The sequence below is a fragment of the Oncorhynchus tshawytscha genome, linkage group LG13 (genome assembly GCF_018296145.1).
Source record: "Oncorhynchus tshawytscha isolate Ot180627B linkage group LG13, Otsh_v2.0, whole genome shotgun sequence".
Taxonomy (NCBI): Eukaryota; Metazoa; Chordata; class Actinopteri; order Salmoniformes; family Salmonidae; genus Oncorhynchus; species Oncorhynchus tshawytscha.
This window is the reverse complement of record NC_056441.1, coordinates 86,165,128-86,174,183: the sequence shown is the minus strand read 5'-3', so window position 1 is coordinate 86,174,183 and position 9,056 is coordinate 86,165,128.

Genomic DNA, 9,056 nt, shown 5'->3' with positions numbered 1-9,056 from the left:
GCTGTGGGGAATAGCCTGGAGAGGGCTGAAGTCAAGCAGGAATATTGGGCTGTGGGGAATAGCCTGGAGAGGGCTGAAGTCAAGCAGGAATGCTGGGCTGTGGGGAATAGCCTGGAGAGGGCTGAAGTCAAGCAGGAATATTGGGCTGTGGGGGAATAGCCTGGAGAGGGCTGAAGTCAAGCAGGAATATTGGGCTGTGGGGAATAGCCTGGAGAGGGCTGAAGTCAAGCAGGAATGCTGGGCTGTGGGGAATAGCCTGGAGAGGCTGAAGTCAAGCAGGAATATTGGGCTGTGGGGAATAGCCTGGAGAGGGCTGAAGTCAAGCAGGAATATTGGGCTGTGGGGAATAGCCTGGAGAGGGCTGAAGTCAAGCAGGAATGCTGGGCTGTGGGGAATAGCCTGGAGAGGGCTGAAGTCAAGCAGGAATATTGGGCTGTGGGGAATAGCCTGGAGAGGGCTGAAGTCAAGCAGGAATGCTGGGCTGTGGGGAATAGCCTGGAGAGGGCTGAAGTCAAGCAGGAATATTGGGCTGTGGGGAATAGCCTGGAGAGGGCTGAAGTCAAGCAGGAATGCTGGGCTGTGGGGAATAGCCTGGAGAGGGCTGAAGTCAAGCAGGAATATTGGGCTGTGGGGAATAGCCTGGAGAGGGCTGGGGGAATATTGGGCTGTGGGGAATAGCCTGGAGAGGGCTGAAGTCAAGCAGGAATGCTGGGCTGTGGGGGAATAGCCTGGAGAGGGCTGAAGCCAAGCAGGAATATTGGGCTGTGGGGGAATAGCCTGGAGAGGGCTGAAGTCAAGCAGGAATATTGGGCTGTGGGGAATAGCCTGGAGATGGCTGAAGTCAAGCAGGAATATTGGGCTGTGGGGAATAGCCTGGAGAGGGCTGAAGCCAAGCAGGAATATTGGGCTGTGGGGGAATAGCCTGGAGAGGGCTGAAGTCAAGCAGGAATGCTGGGCTGTGGGGGAATAGCCTGGAGAGGGCTGAAGTCAAGCAGGAATATTGGGCTGTGGGGAATAGCCTGGAGAGGGCTGGGGGAATATTGGGCTGTGGGGGAATAGCCTGGAGAGGGCTGAAGTCAAGCAGGAATATTGGGCTGTGGGGAATAGCCTGGAGAGGGCTGGCCAAGCAGGAATATTGGGCTGTGGGGAATAGCCTGGAGAGGGCTGAAGCCAAGCAGGAATATTGGGCTGTGGGGAATAGCCTGGAGAGGGCTGAAGTCAAGCAGGAATATTGGGCTGTGGGGAATAGCCTGGAGAGGGCTGAAGTCAAGCAGGAATATTGGGCTGTGGGGAATAGCCTAGCCTGGAGAGGGCTGAAGTCAAGCAGGAATATTGGGCTGTGGGGAATAGCCTGGAGAGGGCTGAAGCCAAGCAGGAATATTGGGCTGTGGGGAATAGCCTGGAGAGGGCTGAAGCCAAGCAGGAATATTGGGCTGTGGGGGAATAGCCTGGAGAGGGCTGAAGTCAAGCAGGAATATTGGGCTGTGGGGGAATAGCCTGGAGAGGGCTGAAGCCAAGCAGGAATATTGGGCTGTGGGGAATAGCCTGGAGAGGGCTGAAGCCAAGCAGGAATATTGGGCTGTGGGGAATAGCCTGGAGAGGGCTGAAGTCAAGCAGGAATATTGGGCTGTGGGGAATAGCCTGGAGAGGGCTGAAGCCAAGCAGGAATATTGGGCTGTGGGGAATAGCCTGGAGAGGGCTGAAGTCAAGCAGGAATATTGGGCTGTGGGGAAATAGCCTGGAGAGGGCTGAAGTCAAGCAGGAATATTGGGCTGTGGGGAATAGCCTGGAGAGGGCTGAAGCCAAGCAGGAATGCTGGGCTGTGGGGGAATAGCCTGGAGAGGGCTGAAGTCAAGCAGGAATATTGGGCTGTGGGGAATAGCCTGGAGAGGGCTGAAGTCAAGCAGGAATATTGGGCTGTGGGGAATAGCCTGGAGAGGGCTGAAGTCAAGCAGGAATGCTGGGCTGTGGGGAATAGCCTGGAGAGGGCTGAAGTCAAGCAGGAATATTGGGCTGTGGGGGAATAGCCTGGAGAGGGCTGAAGTCAAGCAGGAATGCTGGGCTGTGGGGAATAGCCTGGAGAGGGCTGAAGTCAAGCAGGAATATTGGGCTGTGGGGAATAGCCTGGAGAGGGCTGAAGTCAAGCAGGAATGCTGGGCTGTGGGGGAATAGCCTGGAGAGGGCTGAAGTCAAGCAGGAATATTGGGCTGTGGGGAATAGCCTGGAGAGGGCTGAAGTCAAGCAGGAATATTGGGCTGTGGGGGAATAGCCTGGAGAGGGCTGAAGTCAAGCAGGAATGCTGGGCTGTGGGGAATAGCCTGGAGAGGGCTGAAGTCAAGCAGGAATATTGGGCTGTGGGGAATAGCCTGGAGAGGGCTGAAGTCAAGCAGGAATATTGGGCTGTGGGGAATAGCCTGGAGAGGGCTGAAGTCAAGCAGGAATGCTGGGCTGTGGGGGAATAGCCTGGAGAGGGCTGAAGTCAAGCAGGAATATTGGGCTGTGGGGAATAGCCTGGAGAGGGCTGAAGTCAAGCAGGAATGCTGGGCTGTGGGGAATAGCCTGGAGAGGGCTGAAGTAAAGCAGGAATATTGGGCTGTGGGGAATAGCCTGGAGAGGGCTGAAGTCAAGCAGGAATGCTGGGCTGTGGGGAATAGCCTGGAGAGGGCTGAAGTCAAGCAGGAATGCTGGGCTGTGGGGAATAGCCTGGAGAGGGCTGAAGTCAAGCAGGAATGCTGGGCTGTGGGGAGAGAGGAAATTAATATTAATGCTATTAGCTGTCAGGATGGGCTTATGTTTCAATACCTTTCAAAACAGAAAACAGCGGAAAACAGAGCGATGAAGGACGCAATAAGTGTGTGTGTGTGTGTGTGTGTGTGTGTGTGTGTGTGTGTGTGTGTGTGTGTGTTGGAGTGTATGTGTGTGTGTGTGTGTGTTTGTGTCGATGTGTTTGTGTGGGTTTGTGTGAGTTTGTGTGTGTGAGTGTGCATGTTTGTGTGAGTGAGTGTGTGTGTGTGTGTGTGTTTATGTGAGTGTGTGTTTGTGTTTGTGTGTGAGTGTGCATGTTTGTGTGAGAAAATAACATGAGGGTTGCAATATGAGCCCTCTACTCTGCAATATTTACATCAACAAATTGGCCACTATTAGAGAAAAATCCTCAACCTCAAACCCTGGTGTTAGTCTCCACAATTCAGAGGTTAAATGCCTGCTCTTCGCAAATGCCCTATGCCTGCTGTCACCCACAGCACATTGCCTACAGCAGAGGATTTCGCCAAATGGGACAAACACCCTGTTATGTTTGTTCCTTATATAATGACAAAACGGGGCGCAAGTTTAACTACTTTTAATGAACATATACTTCAGCTAGAAAACTCCATGTTTAGCCATGCATGGCCTTCTTCAACTATCCGCATAGCCTGCTGGGTAACGTAGTCTAAATGTTATTAACACATAACAACAACAACACAACAACACAAAAGAAAACTACTTTTCTATGTAACTATACATCACATCACATTTGTTTACTCAACCTGCATAACATGCAATTTTCAATAACACATTTCTTTCCCCAATTTTTTTTTCCCTTAAAAATAAAATATTTTTTTCACCTAAATATAGTCTGTCCAACAATACTCTATTGTGGCTCTATTTCTTTTCACAATAACAAAACATTCAGTCCAGGTGCCCCTTTTTTGATATTTTCTTTTTTAGCAATTCTCTATAAGCATTTCAGGGGCTCTGACAGTTCTTTTTGGTAGTTCTGCTGAAGTGCTTCCTGAAACAGTTGGATAGCGTTTGTTGTCAGTCAGGGTGTTCTGACTGAATTGTCCATTTCTAAAGGCATTTGAGGCTTCAGCAGTATCCTCCTGATGATCCTCAGTCCCCTGAGTGAATGGCTGAAGCTTTAGATCCACTCTGTTTAGTCTCAGTTGTGATCCATGCTCCGTTTGGATCTCATAGGATCGCAGTGCAACTTCTCTCTGCACACACCCTTGCTCCATCCAGGTTCCTGTAGTGATGTCCCGGAGTCGTACATGATCTCCAGGTTTCAGTTCAGGTAAGTTTCTTGCACTTTAGTCGGGTCGCTGTTTTTGTTTGGCTTTCTGTTTTTCCTTTGCGAGTTTGACTTTGTGATCACCTCTGGGTGTTAGCATGTCCTCATGGATGGGTGGGTTGGTTCTGATGCGACGTCCCATCAACATTTCTGCAGGTGAAAGTCCGTTCTGCAGCGGTGAGCCGCGGTAGATCATCAGATTCTTTAGGAAATCCTCCTTTCCATAGTAGGGTCTGTTGGGTACTGGATGAGGCATTAGCGGCTCTGCTTGCTGCTTTGGCCTGTAGGTCAAACACAGTTCACATGAAGCAGTGGTCTGGCTGATTTCCTGGTTCACTCTTGGCCAGTACATTACTTCACGTACTTGTCGTTTGCATTTTTCCTCATCCAAGTGGCCCTCGTGTATTTTCTGTAGCATTTCTTTGCGTAGTGTCATGGGAATGACAATCTTGTTGCCTTTGAACACTATGTCATCCACAACGGTGAGCTCTGCTCTGCACATCCAGTAATCCTGTATTCTCATTGGACAGTTGTTTTTCTGTGCGGGCCATCCTATCAGTGTTGTTTCTTTCAACTCTGTCATTGTTTGGTCAGCTGCGGTCTCTCTTTTGATCTGCTCCATTCTCTCAGAAGACACAGGAAGTGATGCTACGATCATGTCGACGTAGGCCTGAATCTCAGTATTTTTCTGTGTTTCGAAGCTCTCCTTGTCGACTGCTCCAGAAAGAGTGTCGGCAGCGAACATGAACTTTCCTGGGGTATAGATTATCTTCACATCATACTTTTGCAGTATGATCAACATTCTCTGGATTCTCATTGGACAATCATTCAGTGGCTTAGACATGAGTGACACCAATGGTTACCTGCTGGGTAACATAGTATAAATGTTATTAACACATAACAAAACACACACCATTGAAACCCTGCATGCAGAGTTCTGTAAGATTCTCCTACATGTCAAGAGAAAACCTACAAACAATTTTTAAATTATTTTTTTATTTATTTCACCTTTATTTAACTTCTTAATGTATAGGGGGCAGCATTTTCACTTTTGGAGAAATTGCGTGCCCACTTTTGACTTCCTGCTACTCATGCCAGGAATATAAGATATGCATATTATTAGTAGATTTGGAAAGAAAACACTGAAGTTTCTAAAACTGTTTGAATCATGTCTGTGAGTATAACAGAACTTATGTAGCAGGCAAAACCCAGAGGACTAACCGTTTTTTTTGGTCTCTGTCTGTTCACTGAGTTGTCATTGGCAAATTATATTTCTTAGCAACCTGTTTTCAGTTCCTACCGCTTCCACTGGATGTCACCAGTCTTTGGAATTTGGTTGAGGTTATTCATTGGTGCAATGAAGAAGTAGGCCTGCCCCTGTGAAGAGACATGGGTTATAAACTATGAAACACACCCTTCTCTCCCTCCACTATGTAAGCCCTTGACGAAAATGTAACCTTCTGTTCTGAGGACGATAGGACAATGGTCCATACGTTATAAAGGACTAACATGTCAACTACAGAACTAAGCAAACCTCAGCGTGAGCTTTGGTTGTGAATGGTATGAACTTTGAACTCTTATTCACTACAGAAGTGAGACATCCTAGCCGTTAGCAACAGCAGCTGTAAACGTGGGCTAGGAAAGGATGGACGTATCCAGTCTAACACACAACGAAGATACTACAACGTATCCAATTTACCACCAGAGACATTCTTCCGAGGACATGAAGATCTCTGTTGGGCAACATAACCAGCATCTACGACCAACCGACCGATCCGAAGCTCAGAGTAAATATTTATTGCATTTTCCTTTTCCAAATGGGTGGTATTTTAGAATGCATAAAATACTGTATTTACGATAGCACAGCTTCTCCCTTTGTTCCTCAGTCTTCCTGCTCTTTCACTCAAACCCAACCCCCTCCCTTTGTGTAACCAGCCATCATGTCGGCTCCGTCCTCCAGGGACGTTTCCTGTATGACATAATTTGCATTCTGTGTATATGTAATTATGTGTGATTAGTTAGGTATTTAGTAAATAAATAATTAAACCCAATTTTGTATTGCTGATTCAACTTGTTAGCCAGGGTACGTGAAGATAACCAAGAATTTACAACTTTCAGATGAGACTGAAATAAGGTGATGATTAATATTGACTGCTAATGATGTAAAATATGACTAGGTCTTTAAGAGTTTATTCGGAAGATAACAGCTCTTTAAAAACTATTTTGTGGTGCCCCGACTTTCTAGTTAATTACATTTACATGATTAGCTCAATCAGGTAATATTAATTACAAGGAAAGGATTTTATAGAATAGCATGTCATATGCCATATGTCAATCCGGCATAGCCAAATACACGACAATAGAAGGAATGAAAGTCTATATACAGTGTGTGCAAATGGCATGAGGAGGTATAGCAATAAATAGGTCATAGTAGCAAATTAATTACATTTTAGCAGATTAAAACTGGAGTGATAGATGAGCAGATGATGATGAGCAGATGATGGTGTGCAAGTAGTGGTACTGGTGTGCAAAAGAGCAGCAAAGTCAATAAAAACAATACGGGGATGAGGTAGGTAGATTGGGTTGGCTATTTACAGATGGACTATGTACAGCTGCAGTGATCGGTGAGCTGCTCAGATAGCTGATGTTTAAAGTTAATGAGGGAAATGTAAGTCTGCAGCTTCAGCAATTTTTGCAATTCGTTCCTGTCACTGGCAGCAGAGAACTGGAAGGAAAGGCGGCCAAAGGAGGTGTTGGCTTTGGGGATAACCAGTGAGATATACCTGCTGAAGCGCATTCTACGGGTGGGTGTTGTTATCGTGATCAGTGAGCTGAGATAAGTCGGAGCTTTACCTAGCATAGACTTGTAGATGACCTGGAGCCTGCATGCAGGGCAGAATTGGGCCAATATCCATTATTTATAAAAACAAAAAAAAGAGCAACTCAGTTTTGGAAACATCTAAAAAAACTCTGACCCCCTCTCATATCATTACGAAGCCCTGCAATGCCAAGAGCTGAGCAAAGAAAAGAGCCCTCATCCAGCTGGTCCTGGGGCTGAATTCACAAACCTGTTCTATGAACACACTGAAGCCTCAGGACTAGAACATCCAATCAATCAGAATAAAACAAATTACAACAAAGTCAAAACAAAACTACATTGTTGTGAAACACAAGCACAAGCAAAATGCAGTGCTATCTGGCCCTAAATCAACAGTACACCGTGGCTAACTATTTGACCATGGTTACAGATCAAAACCTTAGAAGAGCCTTGATAAAGTACAGGCTCAGTGAAAACAGCCATGCCATTGAGAAAGGTAGACACAGGAAACCCTGGCTCCCTGTAGAGGAAAGGCTGTGCAGCCACTGCACCACAGCAGAACATGAGACAGAGCTGCATTTCCTAAAAAAAATCTGAAATATAAAACAATTAGAGAGTGTCATTTCCTCAAATTTGAAACCCTTATTCAAGGGTCAAAGATCTCTCTGATGAGAATAGGCTACCTGTCCTGTTGGGGGAGGACGCAGATAGCTGTGGGCTGGCTACTTTGTTGCCTGCCATAAGATGAAGGGCAGTGAATGACAGACCAACCAACCTGCACATGTCATCTATATTGTTATTGTTCAATGTTATTGTTGTTACTGTTGATTATTATTAGTTTAATATTGCAAGTATCCGAAGTAAGCTTTGGAAAAATGTACATTGTTAGGTCATGCCAATAGAGCAAATTGAATTGAGAGAGAGAGAAAGAGAGAGAGAGAGAAAGAGAGAGAGAGAGAGGGAGAGAGATAGAGAGAGAGAGAGAGAGAGAGAGAAGAGAGAAAGAGAGGGAGAGAGAAAGAAAGAGAGAGAGAGAGAGAGAGAAAGAGAGAGAGAGAGAGAGAGACAGAGAGAGGGAGACAGAGACAGAGAGACAGACAGAGAGAGAGAGAGAGAGAGAGACAGAGAGAGAGAGGGAGAGGGAGACAGAGACAGAGAGACAGACAGAGAGAGAGAGAGAGAGAGAGAGAGAGAGGGAGAGAGAGAGAGAGAGAAAGAGAGAGATAGAGAGAGAGAGAGAGAGAGACAGAGAGAGAGGGAGAGGGAGACAGAGACAGAGAGACAGACAGAGAGAGAGAGAGAGAGAGAACAGGAGAGATACATATATATAGACAGAGAGATTGAGAGAGATATATAAACTCAGCAAAAAATAAACGTCCTCTCACTGTCTACTGTGTTTATTTTCAGCAAACTTTAACGTGTAAATATTTGTATGAACATAACAAGATTCAAGAACTGAGACATAAACTGAACAAGTTCCACAGACATGTAACTAACAGGAATTGAATAATGTGTCCCTGAACAAAGGGGGGTCAAAATCAAAAGTAACAGTCAGTATCAGGTGTGGCCATCAGCTGCATTAAGTACTGCAGTACATCTCCTCCTCAAGGACTGTATCAGATTTGCCCAATCTTGATGTGAGATGTTACCCCACTCTTCCACCAAGGCACCTGCAAGTTCCCGGACATTTCTGGGGGGAATGGTCCTAGCCCTCACCCACCGATCCAACAGGTCCCAGAAGTGCTCAATGGGATTGAGATCCGGGCTCTGTGCTGGCCACAGCAGAACACTGACATTCCTGTCTTGCAGGAAATCACTCACAGGAAGAACAGTATGGCTGGTAGCATTGTCATGCTAGACGGTCATGTCAGGATGATCCTGCAGGAAGGGTACCAGATGAGGGAGTCTTCCCTGTAACGCTCACCATTGAGATTGCCTGCAATGACAACAAGCTCAGTCCGATGATGCTGTGACACACCGCCCCAGACCATGACGGACCCTCCACCTCCAAATCAATCCCTCTCCAGTGTGCAGGCCTCCTTGTAATGCTCATTCCTTTCAACGATAAACCCGAATCCGACCATCACCCTTGGTGAGACAAAACCGCGACTTGGCAGTGAAGAGCACTTTCTGCCAGTCCTGTCTGGGCCAGCGATGGTGGGTTTGTGCCCATAGGAGACGTTGTTG